Source organism: Dama dama, chromosome 5 (genome assembly GCF_033118175.1).
Source record: "Dama dama isolate Ldn47 chromosome 5, ASM3311817v1, whole genome shotgun sequence".
NCBI classification, from domain to species: domain Eukaryota; kingdom Metazoa; phylum Chordata; class Mammalia; order Artiodactyla; family Cervidae; genus Dama; species Dama dama.
In genome coordinates this window covers 132,011,745-132,034,950 of record NC_083685.1, presented here as the reverse complement: position 1 = coordinate 132,034,950, position 23,206 = coordinate 132,011,745, and the positions used below count along the sequence as shown (strand labels likewise).

Below are 23,206 nucleotides of genomic sequence, written 5' to 3'. Positions count from 1 at the left end.
CGAGTGAGAGCTCCGCAGACTGACCTACGCTGCCCGGGGCAAGGGGCCCGCTGCGCGAGGGCGCCGGCCGGTGCTTGGCTCACCCGCGCCACGGAATGCGGGCGGAGGGCGCGGGGGACAGCCTCGCCGCCCCGCGAGGGGCCCTCGGGCAGCAGGCGGGGTGCGGGCGTGGGCGGCGGGGTCGTTCGCCCGGGCGACTCAGAGCGCCCCCCACCCCCCAGCTCCCCATGACCCGGCAGGTGGACCGCGGCGCGCGCTCCCCCTCTCGCCCCGGCCCGGCGCCGGGACCCTCCCCCGAGCCCTTCGCGCCCCTGAGCCCCGGCCCGAGCGCGCAGGCGGCGCCCCCGTTACCTGCCCGGGGACGTCCTAGCTCGCGCGCGGCGCGGACTGCAGAAGGGCGGACTCGGCCGAGCGAGGCCACATTCCTAGGGTAGGGGTCTCCGTCTGAGGGTCGCGGATCGCGGTGCCGGAGCGGGAGGAGCCCGCGGAAGGGAGCGGCAAGCGGGTAAAAGTTGCTTTTCGCCTCGTGCCCCCTGCCCCTGCCCGCGCCGCGAAGCCGGCCTCCGCCGGGTCCCGGGCCGTTGGGCGGGCGGTCACACCGTCCGTCCGCGGACGCGGCGGCCCAAGCGCCGGCGCTCGGGCCCCGGCCCGGGGAGCAGAAGCCGGCCCGCGGGCGCCGAGGGTCCGGGGCCGAAACCGACGCAGCAGCGCGCACAGACTAATCTGAGCGGCTCCTCGCCGCCGGCGCGGGGAGCCCGCGGCCGATCAGACGCAGACTTGGGGTGTCCGCCCGCCCCGGGGGGCGCCGGGGCCCGCGTGGACGCGAGGGGAGGGGGAAGGGAGGCCGGGAGCGGCGGCTGCCGCAGAGACCCGGAGCCCCGTTTTAAAGATGGGGGCGGATTTTAAACGCAAACAGCCGGCGGAGGGGAGGGGCCGCGCGGCGGGCGGCGGGCAACTTTCCGCGCCGGAGGTGCGGCCGGAGGGGCGGCGCCGGCGGAGGCGGGAGTCGGGGGCCGAGGGGAGTCACTTTAAAGGCTCTTTCTTACCCACAATGCTTTGTGGGGACGTTGACAAGTGGATCCAAGATGGCGTAGAAAGTAATGACAGGTAAGTCCTGACTTCCCCCTTCGCCGCCGCCGGGACCGCTCCACGAGCTGCCGGCGCCTTCCGGGAAGGCGCTGGGCTCCCCTCCGGCCCCTCGGGCCCCGGCAGGGGCGGCCCTGGCGCGGACCGGGGGCCCGGGCGGCCCGCGGCGGGGCCTGGGAAGCGGGGCTCGTCGAGGCGAGGCCCGGACGCTGGGGCTGTTTACAGCCGCTTCCCCTCCCGATCCCCTTCCCCTCCGCCGGGGGCCGCGCCGCCCTCCGCCCAGGCCTCGGAGCAGGCCTCGCGGACCCCGCCGCGGGCCCGCGGCAGGCTAGTCCGCGCCGGGCTCCCGGGAGGCTCGCGCCCCTCGGCTGGGTCGCCGCTGGGGGCGGGGAGCGCGCGGGCCTCCCACGGCCCGCTCTATTGCCCCTCGGGGATCGGACTTCTGCCCGCGTGGGGGCGGGGGCCGGGAAAAGTGGGCCGGGGGCCCCTCCCTCCCCAGCCGGGGGCTGTTTCCTGAGCTTCACTTTCTTACCCCCCCTTTCTCCGCCCCCTCCTCGGAAATTCTCATTGGCCCACGAGCACATCAACAAAAATAAAAACAGACGATCCTTTCCGGAGATTCCTCTAAGACTCCCCTTTTCTAGAGCTGAAGGACTGCAGTTTCATCTAAGGAACTTTGATTCCTCTCTCCCCAAATTATTTGAGCTTTCTGCACCCTCTCCTTTGCTGAGGCTCCTCCAGCCCGGTTTGGAAATCACGGTTTTAGGATTCTTCTTGGATTGAGATCCTCAGGTTTTGTTTGAAATTCAAAATTGTTGTTCCTTCACCCTCGCCACTTACACTTTTCAGGCAAGTCATTAGTATAATAATGTATAACTCCAGACACAGTGGATTCCTAGAGTTGGGTGTGGGGGAGGGGGTTGGGGAGTAAAGAGTTGTCCTGGCTCGCTTGTTCTGAATTTTGCACTCACTTAAACTCATATGAAAGGATTTCGTCCCCTTCATCTCTTCTTTTTAATTCTTTTTGAAAGTCCAGTCTGTAAGAGATGACTTTTTTATGTTTTGGATTTTAAGAGCGTTTTATAATCTATTCTTTTATCACACAGAGAGGAAATGTTTTTATTTTAAAGTAAAACAATCATACTCATTTAAAAGCTGCATACTGTACCATTTTGGTAGCTTTTTTCCATTTGAAATTTAGGTGCCCTTTCACTTCACGCTGATAGAACGTTTGCTACTACTGATCTTGTCTTTTACTGGTGTTGTATAGACACATTTTACTTTTCTATTTGCCTCAGGAATTGGATGAAGTAATTGATCACTAAAGAACTACAGTGCTGGTGAGATGTGTAAGGTGAGACTGCAGTTAAAAATGATTTACCCTTTCTCCTTCTTTGTCTTAATCGAGTCATAAGGCTGAGACTGAAGCTAAGTAATGGGATGGGACAATCTTTATTTCCAAATGAGTCCCTCTGTCTGGCAGAGGGTAGAGCCTGGGCTGGATTTGGAAAAGAAGACTGTGTCAAGTGTACAAACTTTTCAGGGACTCCAGCACACACAACGGTAGTGGAGCTTATCCAGAGCCAAATGTTATTTGCAGCCATCCTTGATGAGTGTCTTTTCCAGGGGTAATTACAGTTTGCCTATTTAAATTTCCTTGTGTAACTTTAACTGAATGTCTTAATTTTATCTGTGTCTTGGTGTTTATCACTCACTGTACATTGAGTGTCAGTGATTGGGTATGTAGATTTTGTGTGTCTTGTGTCAAGTACACCCTTTCCACTGGAAAGAATTATTTTAGGCAAATCCTGCTTTTATTTTCTGAAAAATGGAATAATGCTGGTCTCTCATAATTATTTTGAATTATGATAGTGTTGTTTTGGTTAACTTATTATGGAGAAGACTGGCTTTTCATTATTTTCTGGTCACATGTAATATGTGAAGTCAAAAGTGTTGCTTTATTTAAGCCAACTTGTAAGGCTTTGGATTTATAGAACAGCACTGATACGGTGTCAATGAACAGTACTGGGGAGAACGAGAGTGGTTTGCTAATTTTACATTCTTCACAAGCATTTTTCTCAACTTGAAAAATATATCTTTTTAAAAAAAATTTTAGGCATTGTAGATGTACTATGCAGTGTGTGTCTATAAAAATACTATGGTTTATTGAGAACATGTAAGTTTTGGTAGATTGGTTACTGCACTTTTGTTTTTTTTTTTTCCTTTAATACATCTGGATAGCCTTTGTATTTTGAAATCCTCTCTATCACATGTCTAGAAGAATAAGCTGTGGTTTATTTTTTTCCAGATTGAGGCATACAATTCATATTTTTGCCTTAAAAAAAAACTTGGGTGAGGAAGGTGGACATAAACTAAGATCCTTTTGTAAGTGCACATACCACATTTGGTTGTGTTTTGAAACTCAATAGTGCTTGTGTGTATCACGTATATTTTTTATTTTTATTCTTATAGCAAATATAGATTTAAAAATTTATTTTCAGCTTACTGATGGAGGCATATTCATGGCTTAGATCTCCCAATCTGTACCTTTTTTTTTTTTTTTAAATTTACATATTGCTTTGTGGAAAGAATCACTAATTACTTTTTGGCCTATGGAGATATTTGTTTATAATCCAAAAGGGAATATTTAGAAATAGGTAATCTTATATGGTTAGTGTTTGGCCTGAAGTGTGTTAAGACATTTTCCACAAAGACGTTTTCCACAATTTTTTTTTTTCACACCTGTAGATCCTGTGAAGTGTTAGTATTCACTTCAAAGTGAAGTTGGTGTTTGGCCACCAAGCAGGTTTTTACACAAAGCATTCTCAGATGGGAAGTGCCATAGTGTAGAAGTTTGGGTGAAGTGAGAGTCTGTGTCTGACATGAATAAAGACCCAGCTTTTTCAGTCTGTCCTTTTGGCTGGGGAGTAGGGCACTATTTTAGGGAAGGCTGTGGTTTTTTTGGGAGTTAGTAAGCACCTCTCTATCAGCTGGTACACTTGGATTTTGCGATTGTTACCAAGAAGTTTGATTTCTGATACCATAAATACTCAGTCTGGATTGTTTTAAAGTCTGTAGACAATTTATGGACAGTCCAGTGTTTTACTGGAGAAAGGAGTGATGCCAAAATAACAGGAGAAATCATTCCTGCTTGCAAAGTGCCTTGTGGAGTTTAAGAATATGGAGCACACTCATGAAAGGCTAAGAATGTTGAGGAGGGCCCTACAAATAGAGAGACCAGACCTTACACATGCAGTTTTGTTCTCTGTTTGAGAAGCAGGCATAACATTGATATCAAATGCAAATTAGCCTCTCATTATCTGTCAGACTCTATTTTTAAGACTCCAAATACATGCCCAGCTCAAGAAATAAGGTCTTTTGCCAGTTGTTTTAAATGCATAGAAAATTTGGGGCCAAGTTTATCAACTTGGCAAACAAGAGAGGCGGAGGAGCTACTTAAAAATTATAAACAGATTGTTATGGTTGTTTATTTCCATCAACTTAGATAAGTGTACATGCAAATATAATTTGATTTCTGAGTAATATTTTGAAATGTTTTCTAGGAGGGAACTATGATATGTGTGGAGAGTGTGGCTCCATCAGTTTACATTCATTTAAGTTACTGGGTATAGTCAGCGTGATTTCCATAACGCTGGCTAGGAGCAGCATAAAACTTAGTGGTCTGTCACCTCTGAGGTGGCTGGGATAATACCTCTGAGTTAACCTGAATTTAACAGAGTTAATATTCCTCTTTCAGTGATAAATAGTAGATGTAACATGAAGATTTTTAATTTCTATATATCTGTATATGTATACATATGTGTGCATATATCTTTTTTTTTTTTTTAAGCTACCAGTTGTCTAAAGCACATTGAAAGCTTTTCAACATACTACTAAACAATCACACTAACTGGTTTGCTCATGTAAGTGGTACTGGGTCAGTTTCTCCAAGAGCAGGAAGTTGTCTGGTAAAACCAGAGTTGGTGCTTTCAACTTGTTTTGACCCCAGAAACCCCTGATTCATCATTAGGTTCTTCAAAGAATGCATGGCATATTTTTTGACTGAACCATTCTGAAGTGTGAATGTTTGTGATTTTTGTCATTTCTATGCCATATTTTAGGTGTTCTCTGCACATCTGAATTTGCCTTTTTGCTTTCTTCTGTGGATATTCTCCTTGTATGAAAATATTCCTGTGAGGCAAGCTTCCTATCAGTGGGCAATATGTGTAAATAATATAGGTTTTAAAAATTACTTATTTTTATGTAAAACTGATGCATGCCATGGTAAACAAACCTGAGCCATGCTTAAGTGTATAAAGTAAAAAAGATGAAGAAAAAAGCCTCTTCTCTTTCCTCCACCTGCGGTCCTGCTCCCCTGATCTGATGCAGAAGCAGTTGGTGTCACTTGGCTTCTGGAGGAGCTCTTTGCTGAGGTGCCCTGGCCGCAGTGGAGGCAGAGGGAGAGGATGAGGAAGGCATGGCAACTGAGCCCGCTTACATGTTGTGCAGGGACGAGTCCGCTCTTATTTCCTGTGATGTTAAGTAATATTGATAATCTTAAACTTCCATCACTGTAAGATAACTGTCATTGAGTTGTTAGTGAAACACTGAAACTGGTAATTGTCAGGTTGGTACAGTTTTGATTTGTTGATCTTCTAAGAAAATAAATATTTGGAAATTGAATTCATGTAACCTTAGGGCTGGGAGTAATGTTGGTAATTACCATCTGTGGAATTTTATGGTGAGACGCACAGTATATTCACTATAGACTTGTTATAACTCATTATCTTTCCTTTAGTTTTCAGAACAATTTCAAGATAGTTATTTCCGCTTTGCAGAGGAAATTTAGGCTAAATGTGAATTTACTCACATAATGTCAGAAGACTAGTAAGTAGTGGTGCTGGCATTGTGCCTTGGAAGGGGCGTGCTTTTTCCATGTAATGTGCTCTGCTGTTTGTGTCTAGTCTCTCTTATTTTCTGCATGAGGAAATTGAGGCCTGGAGGAGGCAAGTGACTTGCCCAAGGTCACACAGCTAATCAGTAGCAACATTCAACCAAGCTTTTATCTCTGGACCCTTATCTCAGGACTCTTGGTCCTGGCTGGTTATGCTACATTTTACTGAAATACTATGGACCAGAAGACCATCTTCTGTGACTACTGGATACAAATGCTTCAGAACTGATACGTGAGCCATCCTGTTTTCTACTCTGTATTAAAAGATTCCTTCTCTCTCTTTCAGAAATTATAAAGAGCTCTGATGGGCTATTTGGGTAATACCCAGTGCAGTGAACTGCAGGTGAGTAAGGCTTGGGAGAACCTGGTTTAGAAAGAAAAAACTTGGTGGTGCATGAGAAGGGTCTTAAACTGGAGGAGTGTCTGCTCAGGAGGGGTGAGGTGGGACAGAGTGGAGTGAGCAGGGCTCTGGTGCAGCAGTTGGACCTGGAACTTCGGGTCCTGATGGGATGATGGTGAACAGACCGCCTGACACTTCCTCAGTGTGTTTGAAGAGAAGTGAGGGTAGGTTAATCTTACACTTCTGTTTTGAATGAGTAACCGCACAGGAGTTCAACCTATCTGCATGAGATTGGATCTTAAGAGGTGCTTCAGATTTCGTGTCAACATTCTTGAGTGGTGATCACCTGTGCTCTGATGAACTGGTTAAGTATTAAATTGTTTGTTTTTCCCGTTACCTGCTATGTGCGTGTTGTCATGAATGACTGTACATGTCTGCATTTTTGAGGATCTAGGTACTGAGAACAGATCAGTGGAACACAGGTTCAACTTTTTTTCTAATGGTTGTGTTCCCTCCATACAATGGTGGTTTTAGTCTTTCAGATTATTTAATTTTTGCTGAAATGCCCTAAGAAAGATAATTTAGTCTTGAGTATTATTTCACAGTAATTAGTATTCTTAGTCTGTTATAGTGTCTTGGCTATTCAGTAGTAAACTTAGAAAATGATTGTACTACAGAAAAACAATTAGAAGACTGCTTTAATATTGTACTTCTGGGACATCAGTGCTAAAATTAGTTTTTGATGTTTTTTCAATGCTAGCTGCAGAGACTTGAATGTGACAGTGCTATATATTTTTAAAGTTTGTAATTAAACTCTGGCTTGGCTGCTTGTTGGTGGCTAAAGTGAAACATAGTTGTAGGGTTCTTTGTTTCTTGAGTTGCTGTAATTTTGCACGATTCATTGTCCACAGGTTCTTGGGGATGATCAGAAGACTAGTTGAGCTAGTTTGTTAGTTCTTGGAAAGCTGGAGTCTGGGTTGTTGTGATAAAACAAGTACATGAGGGCTCTCAGTTAAGGCCAAAATGAGTAGTAGAATAGAGACATGGACCTCTTCTTGAGACCGTGTCAAATTTGTATCCTGGAGCCCCTCATTTCCTCAGTATGGTAAAATTTTGTCTTACGAAGTAATTTAAGAATTGATATTAAGTAAATTGTTGAATATTTGAGTTACCACCCTCAAACAGTTGATTTTCCTTTTGGCATTCCATTAAAAATATATATATATATATTTACTGTACTCATTTTTAATTATGATGCACATAATTTGTATTTTACCCATATACTAGATGATGAAACATTTCCATATTATCGGTGTCACAATTTTAATTTACATGATTACACTGTGAGAAGCTGCAAAATATTTTATCAAATCACACTGTCAATAATTTACATTAATCTTTTTATGTTAGATATTTGTTTTGCTTGCTGGTTTTCAGTTAATACTTTAATCTACATTGTTGTAGGTATTGTATTTTTTTCTAGCTAATTATATCTATAGGATAAATTTCAGAATGTATTGTTGTGTTAAATGATATGAATGATTTTATGGCTTTTGATATTGGGTTGGCAATAAAGTTTGTTCTGGATGCTATGGAAAAACCCAAGCAAACGTTTAGGCCAACCCAGTATATATCGTGGTACTGTTTTTCAAGAGTGTTATACCAGTTTGTACTACTAACAGATACACAGATTGACCTCTATTACCAAAACTGGACAGAAATACATTTTTTCTTTATAAGTCCTTCCTTGTTTCATAGTGTAAAGTGGCACTTGCACTTCTTAGTCCTATAATGTTGAATTTTTCTCTTTGAGTCTCTTCATGGTGAATTGTTTGTTCATATCCTTTGCAGTTTTAATCAATAAACTATTGATGTGGGCTTTGGTTGGTAAGGCAAATATAACCAGCTAATAAACAGGTAGTTGTTAAAAACATGATCGGAACAAGTTCAGTGAGAATATTCAAAGAGAGCCCGGTCTGAATGTTGAGTTTTCTTGACAGGAGTGGTGAAGGGGAACAGTTGAGTTATTTCAGGGTTCAGTTCCTCAATTACGGTTAGGCGACCACGCAAGGCCCGCTCAGGTTATCGAAGGGTACATCCCGGGTGGAGGAGGAGGCTGCTCGGGGCCTGACCAGCTGGGGGCGCTGGCTGCTGAAGTCGCTCTGGAGGGCTGAGGGGAGCGCTTTCCGGAGCCTCGTGAGCTCGTGGTGGCATGCCGCTGTGCTTCGGAAGCTCAGTTCAGAGGGACGCAAACATGAACAAAGCATCGTTTCTTCTGACAAGGAACGAATCCCCTAGTGGAGAGAGTAGGGGTACCAGAAAGGACTAATAGGAATTAGAAGGGTGCGGTAAGAGCGGTTCAGTGGAGGGATCGTACTGCCCCCCTGGGGCTATCGGGGAGCACTTCAGCTGAAGAGGGGCCTTTAAACTGCACCCGCGTGAACACGAGAGGCAGTGGAAAGAGGAGGGCGTTCCGGAGGGACGGGGAGCCTGAGCAGCCTCGGAGCCGTGGGGCCGGAAGTGAGGCCGCATCCGGAGACCGCGTTATCCAGGTTTCCTGGACTCTGGTTACCTGAAGGAGTATGTGGAAGGTGAGGCTATTGAGAGGTCGTGACTGGGTTTAGAAGAATGAACGTGAGGGATTGGCAGTGAGGAGAGACTCGAGATGGGGCTTTTAGTTGGGTCCATGGTGATAGCCCAAGACAGGGGTGACTGCCTGAATTGGTGTCCCTGAGAATGAAAAGAGGTGATGGGGTCAAGAGATACCTTGGAGGTTAAGCAGAGAGATGTGGTGCTGATTAGGTAGGAGGGAAGGGAACCATCAGTTCTGTGTCTTCAAGTCAGAGATGAGGCTGAGGTTTTTATGGCTGAATAGCTGGAAGACATCAGGAATATGAAAGAATAGGTCTTAGGGGTTCAGAATAGAGAAGAGACAAGTTTCATTTTGTGTGTTGAGTTTAAGGAACTAGTAGGAAGCCGAAATGAGTATTTTAACCGTGGAAGGAACAGATGAGTTTAGGGTCCAGAGGAGTTAGAGGAATCAGTGAGGCCTCATAGTTAAATAAAGCAGAAAAAGAATGAAGTGTCCTGATTCCCAGTCTAGCTTTCTCCTCACTGCCTCATACAGAGAAGGTTCTCTGCTGTGGTATGCTCAATAGAAAGTTATAAGTGGCAGAGTTTATGTTGAGAGTAAAGAGTTTATTTTTTATTTACTTTTTTTTTTTACTATGGAAAATTTCAGACACACAGAAGTACGGTATAATCAATCTCACTGTACCTATTATTCAGCTTCAGTAGTTATTAATCGTGTTTCATCTGTTTCCATCAGTTAATATCGAAGCAAATGGGATAGAGTGTTTGGTGAACTTAGATTTTGTGTATTTGCAGGTAAGGAGAGTTGAACAGTTTAGTAGGGTATGTGCTGAGCTTTCTGGGTGGGGGTCTGTAGTGAACAGAAGTGGGATTAATTGCCAGAATTCCTTGGGCAAATCACTTACATCTTCTGAGTTTTACTTTCTCTGTGAGATGGAGATAATAATGCCAGCTTCACAGAATCACTTGAGATGAGGTATATAAAAACCATCTGTGAACTTTGAGGCTCAAGTGTGATACAGATTTAGTTGTCCATAATAACAAAAAGGTAGTGCTATTCCTTTGGGCTTCTATGTTGCTGGCATGAAATTTATATTATTCAATACATTTTTATTCAACAAATACTTATGTGAAGCACCTGAGGCTTCAACAGTGAACAAAACAGACAAAATTGCAGCTCTCCTGGAGCTCATGTTCTAGGTCTGGAGGATAATAGGAAGCTCATAGCTTAATAGTGCTTAGGGTGGGCCAGACACTGTTCTAAGTGCTTTCATATTTCACCCTATTTTATTCTTGCAGCAGCTGTGAGGTGTAAACTGTTATTATTCCCATTTTGCAGATTTGGAGATGGAAGCAGATTTTTAGGCAGGTAGCCTCAGGTCACAGTGCCATGGTTCAAATGCTGGCGGATCTGGCTTCAAGCCTTTACTCTTACCCCCCTGCTTCAGAACTCTTCAGCTCATTCACGGCGTACCAGTGTTTGATACAAATAAAAAGGTAGGCCAAGATTGAAATTGAAATGAAAACACAAACACAGATGAAAAAAATGGCAGTACATAGTTCTCTGTAGATGGGGGTATATTAGTATTCTTACATAGGGAAGTAGTTTTCTCCCTAACTTGTTATAGACTTCACCAGGTTTCTTGGATTCTTTAGATACAGATGGCCAAGTCAGTGGAAGGAAATTATTTTTCTGCTGGTACTTGGGGAGAATCTCTTCTTGAATGAATCTCCTTGTTTACAGTTCTTCTTCCTTTTTTCTCTTACTCCTCTCTCTTTCCTTATCTTGAGGAAATTCCCTTCTCTGACTTGCCCTGTTCTCTGACCCTCCTTTTCCTCACTGTCTCCCTTCCCAGTCTCATGAGCTGCCCGCGTTCTGAAGGATTTCCTGCTTCTGCCTTTGCCTTCTCCTCCCTAGTCTGCCTCTGTCGGCCATCCTGGTCTCTGCCCTGTGTTTTGATTTTCCTAAGTTTGTTCAGCGGGAGTAATATCAGGACCTGTTTCCCGTCTCTAGCCATGGCTCTGCCAGCTCTCAGTTCTCCTCTGTGGGCAGGGGAGGTTGGGAAATGGGCAGTGCGCATTCCTTCAGTTTGCACCAGGATTAGGACATGGGCCTCACTGCTTTTAAGGAGGGCAGGAGGATATTATGGCTTGTATACTTGAGGGTTTTTTTTTTTGTTTTTTTTTTTAATTCTGGTAAAATATACATAACATTTATTTTAGACTATTTTAGCATGCAATTCAGTGGCATTAAGTGCTTTCACCTTGTTGTGCAACCATCACCACCATCCTTTCCATCTCAGAACTTTGTCATCGTCCTAACTTGAAGTTCTCTACTCATTAAACTAACTCTCCATTCCTTGCTGCCTCCTGGCAGACATCATTTTACTTTCTGTCTCTGTGATGAATTTAAGTAAGGTCCATTCATACCATAGGTATCTCCTATAAGTGCACTTATATAGTATTTGTCTTCTTGTGAATGGCTTATTTCACTTAGTACGTCTTCAGGGTTCATCCATGTTGTAGCATGTGGCAGGACTTCCTTACTTTTTAAGACTAAGTAATACTGTTGTATTACTTGCTTCCCAGGTGGCGCTGGTGGTAAAGAACCCACCTGCCAATGCAGGAGACCTAAGAGATGTGGGTTCGATCCTTGGGTTGGAAAGATCCCCTGGAAGAAGACACGGCAACCTACACTCTGGTATTCTTGCCTGGAGAATCCCATGGACGGAGGAGCCTTGTGGGCTAGGGCTATGGTCCATAGGGTTGCATAGAGTCGGACACAACTGAAGTGACTTAGCATGCACACATGCAATACTATTGTATGTAAATACATTTTTTAAAATCCATCCAACTTTTGATAGACACTTGGGTTGCTTCTACCTTCTGGCTTATTGTGAATAATGCTGATGTGAACATGGGTATATACATATCTGTTCAAATCCCTACTTTCAGTTCTTTAGGAAATACCCAGAAGTGGAATTGGTAATTCTGTGTTTAATGTTTTGAGGAACCCCCTTAACTGTTTTCTATAGCAGTAACACCATTTTATGTCCACCAGCAGTGTACAAGCGTTCTAATTTCTCCACTTGCTTGTTAGCACTTGCTTTCTGGTTTTTTTGATAGTAGCCTTCCTAATGGATGTGAAATGATAATGTATACTTGTTTTAAAGGTGTTTTATATAGAATTATGGGCTTTCCTCATGGCTCAGTGGTAAAAGAATCTGCCTGCCAGTGCAGGAGACACAACAGACGTGGGTTCGGCCCCTGGGGAATCCCCTGGAGTAGGAAATGGCACCCCACTCCAGTATTGTTGCATGGCCAGAGGAGCCTGGCAGGCTGCAGTCCATGGGGTTGCAAAGAGTTGAACACAAGAGTTTAGACTGAGCAACTAAACAACAGCAACATGTAGAATTGCAGAATTTTAGGACTAGAAATGATGTTAAAGATTTCTAATTCAGTTAGCTGTAGATAAGAAAGAATGTTCTCCTGTGTCTTAGCATTTCCACCTCTTTCCCATTTGTGAAAGGCATTTTGGGCAGATGGGTCTTTACTGGATCTTAGGGTCAAAACGAACTATGTCTGACCCAAGGTTCATGGAATACAACTTTGTAAGAGATCTGCTCTTCTGTTCAGCAAGTGACTATTTCTTAGGCTTCTGTACAGTTTCCAGCTGTGTCTTCTGAGTTATTTTATCATCTTTCCAGCTTCTTTAAGGGAAGAGGTTCAGTTCCGTTCAGTCGCTCAGTCGTGTCTGACTCTTTGCGACCCCATCAATCGCAGCACACCAGGCCTCCCTGTCCATCACCAACTCCCGGAGTTTACTCAAACTCATGCCCATCGAGTCGGTGATGCCATCTAACCATCTCATCCTCTGTCTTCCCCTTCTCCTCCTGCCCCCAATCCCTCCCAGCATCAGGGTCTTTTCCAATGAATCAACTCTTCTCATGAGGTGGCCAAAGTACTGGAGTTTCAGCTTCAGCATCAGTCCTTCTGATGAACACCCAGGACTGATCTCCTTTAGGGTGGACTGGTTGGATCTCCTTGCAGTCCAAGGGACTCTCAAGAGTCTTCTCCAACACCATAGTTCAAAAGCATCAATTTTTCGGCACTCAGCTTTCTTCACAGTCCAGCTCTCACATCCGTACATGACCACTGGAAAAACCATAGCCTTGACTAGACGGACCTTTGTTGGCAAAGTAATGTTTCTGCTTTTTAATATGCTATCCAGGTTGGTCGTAACTTTCCTTCCAGGGAGTAAGCGTCTTTTAATTTCATGGCTGCAGTTACCATCTGCAGTGATTTTGGAGCCCAGAAAAATAAAGTCTGACACTGTTTCCACTCTCTCCCCATCTATTTCCCATGAGGTGATGGGACCAGATGCCATGATCTTAGTTTTCTGAATGTTAAGCTTTAAGCCAATTTTTTCACTCTCCTCTTTCACTTCCATCAAGAGGCTCTTTAGTTCCTCTTCACTTTCTGCCATAAGGGTGGTGTCATCTGCATATCTGAGGTTATTGATATTTCTCCCGGCAATCTTGATTCCAGCTTGTGCTTCTTCCAGCCCAGCGTTTCTCATGATGTACTCTGCATATCAGTTAAAGAAGCAGGGTGACAATATACAGCCTTGACGTACTCCTTTTCTTATTTGGAACCAGGCTGTTGTTCCATGTCCAGTTCTAACTGTTGCTTCCTGACCTGCATACAGGTTCTCCAGAGGCAGGTCAGGTGGTCTGGTGTTCCCATCTTTCCACAGTTTATTGTGATCCACACAATCGAAGGCTTTCGCGTAGTCAAGAAAGCAGAAATAGATGTTTTTCTGGAACTCTCTTGCTTTTTCTATGATCCATAGGAAGTTGGCAATTTGATCTCTGGTTCCTCTGCCTTTTCTAAAACCAGCTTGAACATCTGGAAGTTCTCGGTTCACGTATTGCTGAAGCCTGGCTTGGAGAATTTTGAGCATTACTTTAGTAGCGTGTGAGATGAGTGCAATTGTGTGGTAGTTCGAGCATTCTTTGGGATTGCCTTTCTTAGGAATTGGATTGAAAACTGACCTTTTCCAGCCCTGTGGCCACTGCTGAGTTTTCCAAATTTGCTGGCATATTGAGTGCAGCACTTTCACAGCATCATCTTTCAGGATTTGAAAGAGCTCAACTAGAATTCCATCACATCCACTAGCTTTGTTCATAGTGATGCTTTCTAAGGCCCACTTGACTTCACATTCCAGGATGTCTGGCTCTAGGTGAGTGATCACACCACCGTGATTATCTGGGTCATGAAGATCTTTTTTGTACAGTTGTTCTGTGTATTCTTGCCACCTCTTCTTAATACCTTCTGCTTCTGTTAGGTCCCTACCATTTCTGTCCTTTATCGAACCCATCTTTGCTTGAAATGTTCCCTTGGTATCTCTAATTTTCTTGACGAGATCTCTAGTCTTTCCCATTCTGTTGTTTTCCTCTATTTCTTTGCATTGATCGCTGAGGAAGGCTTTCTTATCTCTCCTTGCTATTCTTTGGAACTCTGCATTCAAATGGGAATATCTTTCCTTTTCTCCTTTGCTTTTCGCTTCTCTTCGTTTCACAGCTATTTGTAAGGCCTCCTCAGACAACCATTTTGCCTTTTTGCTTTTCTTTTCCATGGCGATGGTCTTGATCCCTGTCTCCTGTACAGTGTCACGAACCTCCGTCCATAGTTCATCAGGCTCTCTGTCTATCAGATCTTGTCCCTTAAATCTATTTCTCACTTCCACTGTATAGTCATAAGGGATAGGATTTACGTCATACCTGAATGGTCTGGTGGTTATCCCTACTTTCTTCAGTTTAAGTCTGAATTTGGCAATAAGGAGTTCACGATCTGAGCCACAGTGAGCTCCTGGTCTTGTTTTTGCTGACTGTATAGAGCTTCTCCATCTTTGGCTGCAAAGAATATAATCAATCTGATTTCAGTGTTGACCATCTGCTGATGTCCATGTGTAGAGTCTTCTCTTGTGTTGTTGGAAGAGGGTGTTTGCTGTGACCAGTGCGTTCTCCTGGCAAAACTCTATTAGGCTTTGCCCTGCTTCATTCCGTACTCCAAGGCCAAATTTGCCTGTGACTCCAGGAGTTTCTTGTCTTCCTACTTTTGCACTCCAGTCCCCTATAATGAAAAGGACATCTTTTTTGGGTGTTAGTTCTAAAAGGTCTTGTAGGTCTTCATAGAACCGTTCAACTTCAGCTTCTTCAGCATTACTGGTTGGGGCATAGGCTTGGATTACCGTGATATTGAATGGTTTGCCTTGGAAACAAACAGAGATCATTCTGTCGTTTTTGAAATTGCATCCAAGTACTGCATTTTGGACTCTCTTGTTGACTGTGATGGCTATTCCATTTCTTCTAAGGGATTCCTGCCCACAGTAGTAGATATAATGGTCATCTGAGTTAAATTCACCCATTCCAGTCCATTTTAGTTCACTGATTCCTCGAATGTCGACATTCACTCTTGCCATCTCCTGTTTGACCACTTCCAATTTGCCTTGATTCATGGACCTAACATTCCAGGTTCCTATGCAATATTGGTCTTTACAGCATCGGACCTTGCTTCTATCACCAGTCACATCCACAACTGGATATTGTTTTTGCTTTGTTCCCATCCCTTCACTCTTTCTGGAGTTATTTCTCCACTGATCTCCAGTAGCATATTGGGCACCTACCGACCTGGGGAGGGATGAGGTAATGGTAATCAAGTAAACAGATTTATTTAAAAAAAAACTAGATAAGTTAGAAATTAATGAGCCCAAGATCAATATAAACTGCTCCAATGATAAAAAGACTATATTCAGTATTAATTGGTAGGAAATGTAAATATTATTCCTGGGTGTTAGCTATAATTTCTTAATATGTAAAATAAGCCATCCCTTTTTGATCTTTTTTTTTTTTAAATTTGGAAAAGATGAATTAAACTCATAAAATACAGTATATCTTATATTTATGATAATATTATAACTTCTGGTCTAGTTTGGGTTTTAGATCATTTTTTTAAGTTAAAGAAAATTTAGTTCAATTTATATTATGACAATCTTTAGGCCTAGAGCAAAGTTACAAGAATAGTATAATCAATACCCAATTCTTTGCCTTATATCAAGATTTGCCTCTCTCTTTCTCTGTCGAATTGAATTTTTTTTTTTCTGAGCCAGCTGAAGGTAAGTGGCAGACATCTTAGATGGCATTTCATTCACACTTCAACACGTGTCTCCTAAGAAAGAGGACATTTTTCTTTATAGATATAATACTATTATCACACCTAAGAAAATAATTCAGTAATACTAATGGTTATACTGCCAGATATCAAGTTCATATATAATTTTTCCCATTTTCCCCAAATGTATTTTATTTCTTTATTTTTATCTCTTTAATTTCTTTTGATCTAGAATAGTTACCTTCTCCCCCTTTTGTTTTTCAGATAATTAAGCATCGAAAGCGAGAGTCGCTTAGTTGTGTCAGAGTCTTTGTGACCCCATGGACTGTATAGTCCATGGAATTCTCCAGGCCAGAATACTGGAGTGGGTAGCCATTCCCTTCTCCAAGGGATCTTCCCAACCTAGGGATTGAACCCAGGTCTCCTGCATTGCGGGCGGATTCTTTACCAGCTGAGCCACAAGGGAAGCCCAAGAATACTGAAGTGGGTAGCCTATCCCTTCTCCAGCAGATCTTCCCAACCCAGGAATTGAACCAGGGTCTCCTGCATTGCAGGCGGATTCTTTACCAACTGAGCTATCAGGGAATTAAGCATGTTGCTTGTTAAAAAATTAGAAAATGCAAGTGAATTTTTAAAACTCTGTCATCTACCACTCAGAGAAACCTACTTTTAATACTGGAATAATTGTAGACTTAGAGAAAGTTGTAAATGTAGGTCAAGAGTTCTCATATATTCTTAACCTTCTGTTGTTAATATCTTACATTTTTAAGATACATTTGTCAACTCTTAAGAAATCATCATTGGAAAATTAGTATTAGCTAATTTCCAGATTTTATTTGAATTTCTCATTTTCCCAAAAAGCCCTTTTCCTGTTCAGGATCCACACTGAATGCTATTGTCATGTCCTCTGGGCTCTTGACAGTTTTCCAAATTTTTCTTTTTTTTTTTTAATGACAATTTTGAAGAGTCCTGGCTCAGGTATTTCATAGAATGTCCCTCAATTTGCATTTATCTGATGTTCTCCCCATGATTAGACTGGAGTTAAGACTTTGGGGAAGGAGATATTTACTTTTAATATTTTGTTTCATCTCTCTCTCTCTGGACTTTTTATATAAAATATTGTCTGTATATATATATTATATCTCTCCTATATATAGATATATATTCTCTCTATATATATTATCTCTCTATATATAGATACATAGGTACCCAGGCCCAAGATATAGCCTGTCACTTTATAATCTGCCTGTCTTTTACTTACAGAATGGGACTGCACTGTGGACACTGTTTATGACCTGCTTTTGTTCTTTCACGTCTTCCAAGTGGCCCCTGGTCTCAGTCTCCATAAAACACTGTTCTGAATTTCAAGCATGAAAATGTAGTTCTAGAACACAGGCTGTTGCTGATCTGAAGACAGCCTCCGAGAGGGGTGATGGTGGTTGCTGTCCTGGCGCCCTTTTGTTTTAACTGTGCAGTTGGCTCTCTCATGTTGGTTTGTGTTTTACTACTAAAGCTCAGCTGTTTTGGATCATTATGTGTTTGCAAGGCTACATAGATAATCTGGAACGGAAAATGAAGAAATAAAAATGACAGAAAATGTTTTATAATAAAATTCTCTTGGCAAGCAGCACCCTTTTAGCAAAGTCAGCCTTTTAATATAATTTACTTGCTTTATAAATATGTGTTTTTGTTTTTTCATATCTTTATTGATTAGTAAGCATGCTAAATGATTTGGGAGGAGGCTCAAAGTCTTCAAGAAATAGTTTGGAATTACTGATCCAGAACTGCTGACAATTCTCAAAAATGGGTTAGGAAAAGTCAAAGTGATGGATGGAAAAAGTCTTAATTTTAGCTCGTGATGTAACTTTTCTTAGAGTTTCTTTTTTTTATAATGTTAGTTACTAAAACAGATAGTGGACGGTCCATCAGGGTATTATTTTATGTATTTAAAGCATTTTGCTTTGCTATATTGAATTTCATTCATTCTGGAAATTAGGAGAATTTACCTCTTTATGAAAGAGATTATTCAAAGTAGAATATGATTGATGATCTTAGCTTTCAGTTTTCTTCTCAGAAGGCGTACTCTGTCTTCTAATGCTTCTTGCATACTCAGTGATTTTATAAGTTTGAGAGAAAAATGCAAGTCTGGCTGAATATTAAGCACAGTACAATAAATAAAGCTTTTTTACTTCACAGAATATTCTGTCTGTGTATCCCATAGATTCATCACAGATTCTAGTTTTGGATAAAAGCAAATGCACTTAAAGAGAATACAGCACACCTCTCTATGACATTGCCATTTGAATGAGAATTGAATTTGGTTCAGGACAGTTCTTGGAATGCTTGGCATTTAGGTTACCTTAGGTCAACTCTTTTGGAAATTCAATTAAAGTATTTATTGAATGGTTTTAGTGAATGGGATGGTTCTCATGGGAATATAGATGATATAAAACAGGACTCCTATTTCTAAGATAGTTGTGTTCGTCAGATAAGGCATCCAAGATAATGATGAGTAAGAGGCAGACCATCCTGTCAGTTCAGTTCAGTTCAGTTCAGTTGCATCCGACTCTTTGCGACTCCATGGACTGCAGCATGCCAGGCCTCCCTGTCCATCACCAACTTCCAGAGTTTACTCACACTCATGTCTGTTGAGTCGGTGATGCCATCCAGCCATCTCATCCTCTGTTGTCCTCTTCTTCTCCCACCTTCAGTCTTTCCCAGCATCAGGGTCTTTTCCAATGAGTCAGCTCTTCGCATCAGGTGGCCAAAGTATTGGAGTTTCAGCTTCAACATCAGTCCTTCCAATGAATATTCAGGACTGATTTCCTTTAGGATGGACTGGTTGGATCTCCTTGCAGTCCAAGGGACTCTCAAGAGTCTTCTCCAACACCACAGTTCAAAAGCATCAATTCTTTGGCGCTCAGCTTCCTTTATAGTCCAACTCTCACATCCATACATGACTACTGGAAAAACCATAGCCTTGACTAGATGGACCTTTGTTGGCAAAGTAACATCTCTGCTTTTTAATATGCTGTCCAGGTTGGTCATAACTTTCCTTCCAAGGAGTAAGCTTCTTTTAATTTCATGGCTGCAGTCACCATCTGCAGTGATTTTGGAGCCCAAAAAAAATAAAGTCTGTCACTGTTTCCACTGTTTCCCTATCTATTTGCCATGAAGTGATGGGACCGGATGCCGTGATCTTAGTTTTCTGAATGTTGAGCTTTAAGCCAACTTTTTCACTTTTCTCTTTCACTTTCATCAAGAGGCTCTTTAGTTCTTCACTTTCTGCCATAAGGGTGATGTCATCTGTATGTCTGAGGTTATTGATATTTCTCCCGGCAATCTTGATTCCAGCTTGTGCTTCATCCAGCCCAGTGTTTCTCATGATGTACTCTGCATATCAGTTAAATAAGCAGGGTGACAATATACAGCCTTGACGTACTCCTTTTAGGAAGACCATCCTGTGGAAGTAATTTTAGTTTGGGGAGGAGCATCCTTAGGGAGATAGACCTTGAAGTGTGCATTTAAAGCTGGGCAGGAGTTAGGTCCACAAGAGAGGAGGGTGTTTGTGTAGAGCAAAGGCGTTGGCAGAGACTCCGGCCGGACTGTGCTTGGGGCCTGTGTGGAGAACGGTGGGAAGGTTCTGTTGTAGTCAGACTGTGGGTGGCCTGGTTATTTGGTGATGAGCTTGGGTATTATTTTATAGGATGCCATCTCTAGAGTGACTCCTGACTGTCTCATCCCTGAGGAAGCAGGACACACTTTACTGGCCGCAGGGTCTCCCACAGCTGTGCTGTCCAGCGGGGAGAAGGAGGCACGTTCTGCAGTTGGGTTCCTTAATACCGTATCAGTCTGGCTTTTCTTTCGTCACAGTACAATTACTTTCTAAAACAGTCTTGTTTTCAGGATAATAATTGGGTTTCCACAGGAAAAATAATAATGTGTGAGGCAGACAAACGCAAATTACTGACTTAAAAAAATGAATCTCTAATTTTTTTATAGTATTTCTTTTATTTAAACTTTTAGTTATGTAAAAAACATGTATTTTATTGTATTTTTCTTCAGGTTTCATACGGTTTTTATTATTTATATAGTTTAATAATTAAAGAGAAGGTGGGGTCTAATGAAGGACTGATCATGGATGTTAGTAATTTCTGTTCAGGTGGAAATAATGGTAATGTTTAGTACAACTCATTGGTCTTCTGAAACTTTTACGAATGCAATCTGATTCATTCCAGCCAAGTTAATTATGAGGTGGATAATTTTTTCCCCTAATGGAGACAAATGTAAAAGACAGAGATACAGAAATAATTTTCAATTTAGGTTGAAGAAATTTTAGTTACTGCTATCGGTTCCTACTGTTTGATCATAGTTCATTTTTGTTTTTTGAAGTCTGTCTCTAATGAAGTAAGATTTAATTTTTTAGAAATAAAAGAGGACCATGACTAATAAGAAAAGTAAATTTAAGGATAATAATTGAAAAATTTAAAAAATATAACAGTATTAATACATTTCATGACTTGATTTCAAGGTGATCTGTTGGTTTTCCTTGTACTGTCGCAGAAGGAAGTCCGCATTGGTACGAGAATGATGCTTATAAACCACCACCCTTCTTATCAGCTGTCACTGAATATGTTGTAGTCCAGGCCAGTCTGCCTACCACCTCTGTGGTGAACTGTCGATTTCATTTTTCTTCCAGTATTTACTTTTGGTCCTGGACCAGTTTTCTAGCTATGATGAAATTCTTCAAAAGTATCATATGTTTTTTACGTAGTGAACTACTCATTCATCTGTTTGGAGAAATTCTTTCTGAGGCTACGCTCTTGCCTCTGAAATGTACATTCACTGGAAGGGAAAAGTACAGGTTTTCCATTTATTAACAAACTTACCCTTCTTTATCTCTTTGCAGTTTTTAAAACCCATGTCCATTGTGACATTGATATTTATATTTTAAAAATGATTAACATTTTTTTCTTAAAATAATCAAACAGTAAAATAGACTTTTTCCTTTAGTAATACAGTTCTATTAATATAACATGTGTAATTGTGCAGCCATCAGTACAGTCAGAATACAGAATATTATCACCCCCTAAAATTCCGTAATGCTATCCTTTAAGTTAACTGTCCCCATTGTATAATCTCTGCATCCATTGATGTTTTCTCCACCCCTTTAGTTTTATCTTTTTGAGGATGTCATATAAATAGAATCATGCAGTATGTAAACTTCTAGACTGGGTTCTTTTACTCTTTGAGCTTCATCTAAGTTATGGCATATATTGAAAGCGTGTTCCTTTTTATTACTGAGTAGTTTTCTGTTGTCACTAATTAAAGGACATTTGGGTTGTTTCCAGTTTTGTTTAATGTTTTTGAATAGAGCTGCTGTAAACATTTCTGTACAGATTTTTGTGCAAACATAGATTTCATTTCTCTAAGGTAGCTGCCTGTGGGGAGAGGGGATTGCTGGATGATATACTGAGTATATTTTTAATTTTATAAGAAACTGTCAACCCTCTTCCCATAGTGGCTGTACCATTTTATATTCCTACTAGCAATGTATGAAAGTTCCAGCTATTCTGCATCACTGACATTACCATTATTTTTCATGGCCATTCTAATAAAGTGATAGCTAATCATGGTTTTAATTTGTGTTTTTCTGATGACTGATGCCATTGAACATCTTTTCATGTGCTTATTTGCCGTCATTATATCTTCTTAGTGGAGTATCTTTTGAAATCTTTTGCCCAGCTTTTTATTGGGTTATTTTCTTACTCTTGACTTTTGAGAACTCTTTGTATATTTGGATACAGATCCTTTTTCAGATATTTGCAATTGGTTTTCTCTGCAGTTGCAGTGATTTGCAGTTGGTTTTCTCTCAGTCTTTAGCTTTGCTTTTCATTCTTTTAATAGCATTTTTCAAAGAGCAAAAACGTTTAATTTTGATAAAGTCCATTTCATGCTTTTTTCCTTTTTTTTGCATTATACTGAGATGGAAATTTTTTTAAATAAATTTCTATTCTATAAAAGTGGTAAAAAGCAACTTAGTGATGGGTATGTGCTCATAAAGTTGACTTTTGGGGAAGGTGTGAATTTTATCATTTTCTGGAAAAGTGGTGCTGATTAATATACTCCTTAGTTTTGAGACCATCTAGAACTTTTGCTTAATGAAAGGATGTGATTGGTTTAGGTTGGTGAGGGTCTTCACACTTTTTATAAAAAATGGTAATCACTAGCTGGTCAGATAGGTATACTTTCATAATGCAGAACTATGTAGGAATTAGTCCTTAAGACTGTTCCAGGGTTAAAGTAGTGATATATTATATTCACAATTGATGCTTTTGGGAGTGTCTTCAGTTTCCACTCCACTGGAACATCATTAGAACTCAGTCAGTGTCCTGGCTAAAAGTGTGAGCTACATCAGAACGTCTGGGTTTGAATCCTGCCCTTTATGTACATTATTACTGTTAGGTAGTTAGAATAGGGAAAAAGAGTCCAAAATGGTGGTGGCTAAAAGACCTGGAAGGGAAAGCCCGCGAAAATAGAACAAAGGAAGGTCCAAGGACCGAAGTGAGAACCTCAGGTAAAACCAACAACACCCCTGGCCGGCCCAATGTACATAAGACAGGCCCAGGGACAGAGAAACGTATAAAAAGAGGAGCCAAAGCCCTCTTCTCTCCTTTTTTGCTCCCTCTCTCTCCCGCCCAATGGGGCGATCTTCTCTTTGGTCTTTGGCTCGACGTGCCCTCACACTTGGAAGATGGATTTTCCCGCTGTCATCTAAATAAATGGAGCTGTAACACTGACCTGTAACACTGATTTATTTAAGAGCTATAACACTGTCCGTTCGAGACCTGAGAGCTATAACACGGTCTGTCCTCCGAGAGCTGTGACCCGCCAGGGGGCTTTAATGTCCGTCACTCCAAATTTTTGTTGTGACGAGACAAAGAACCGAGGAACATACACTCGAGTGACCTAACTGTGGGTGAGCAACTTCTCTGTGCTTCAGTTTCCTTCTCTGTAAGTGGGAATGATAACACCACCCACCTTGTAAGGTCATTATGAGG

The 23,206-nt window shown here is 41.9% G+C and overlaps 1 protein-coding gene across 13 annotated transcripts in view; it reads left to right on the top strand.

The window, feature by feature from the left end:
* Positions 1 to 1,040: 1,040 nt before the first annotated feature.
* The window catches only part of HELZ (helicase with zinc finger), a 142,027-nt gene continuing 119,861 nt past the window's right edge, over positions 1,041 to 23,206 (top strand). Inside the window, exons 1-6 of one of the 13 annotated variants that reach the window (XM_061145044.1) lie at positions 1,087 to 1,107; positions 2,385 to 2,440; positions 6,327 to 6,383; positions 6,638 to 6,744; positions 10,312 to 10,469; positions 11,562 to 11,673. The gene's annotated coding sequence lies outside the window, so the exon portion shown is untranslated. Of the gene's footprint in view, positions 1,108 to 2,384; positions 2,441 to 6,326; positions 6,384 to 6,637; positions 6,745 to 9,751; positions 9,768 to 10,311; positions 10,470 to 11,561; positions 11,674 to 23,206 lie in introns of those variants that run through there. The other 12 variants (XM_061145047.1, XM_061145048.1, XM_061145046.1 and 9 more) reach the window with 12 other exon arrangements.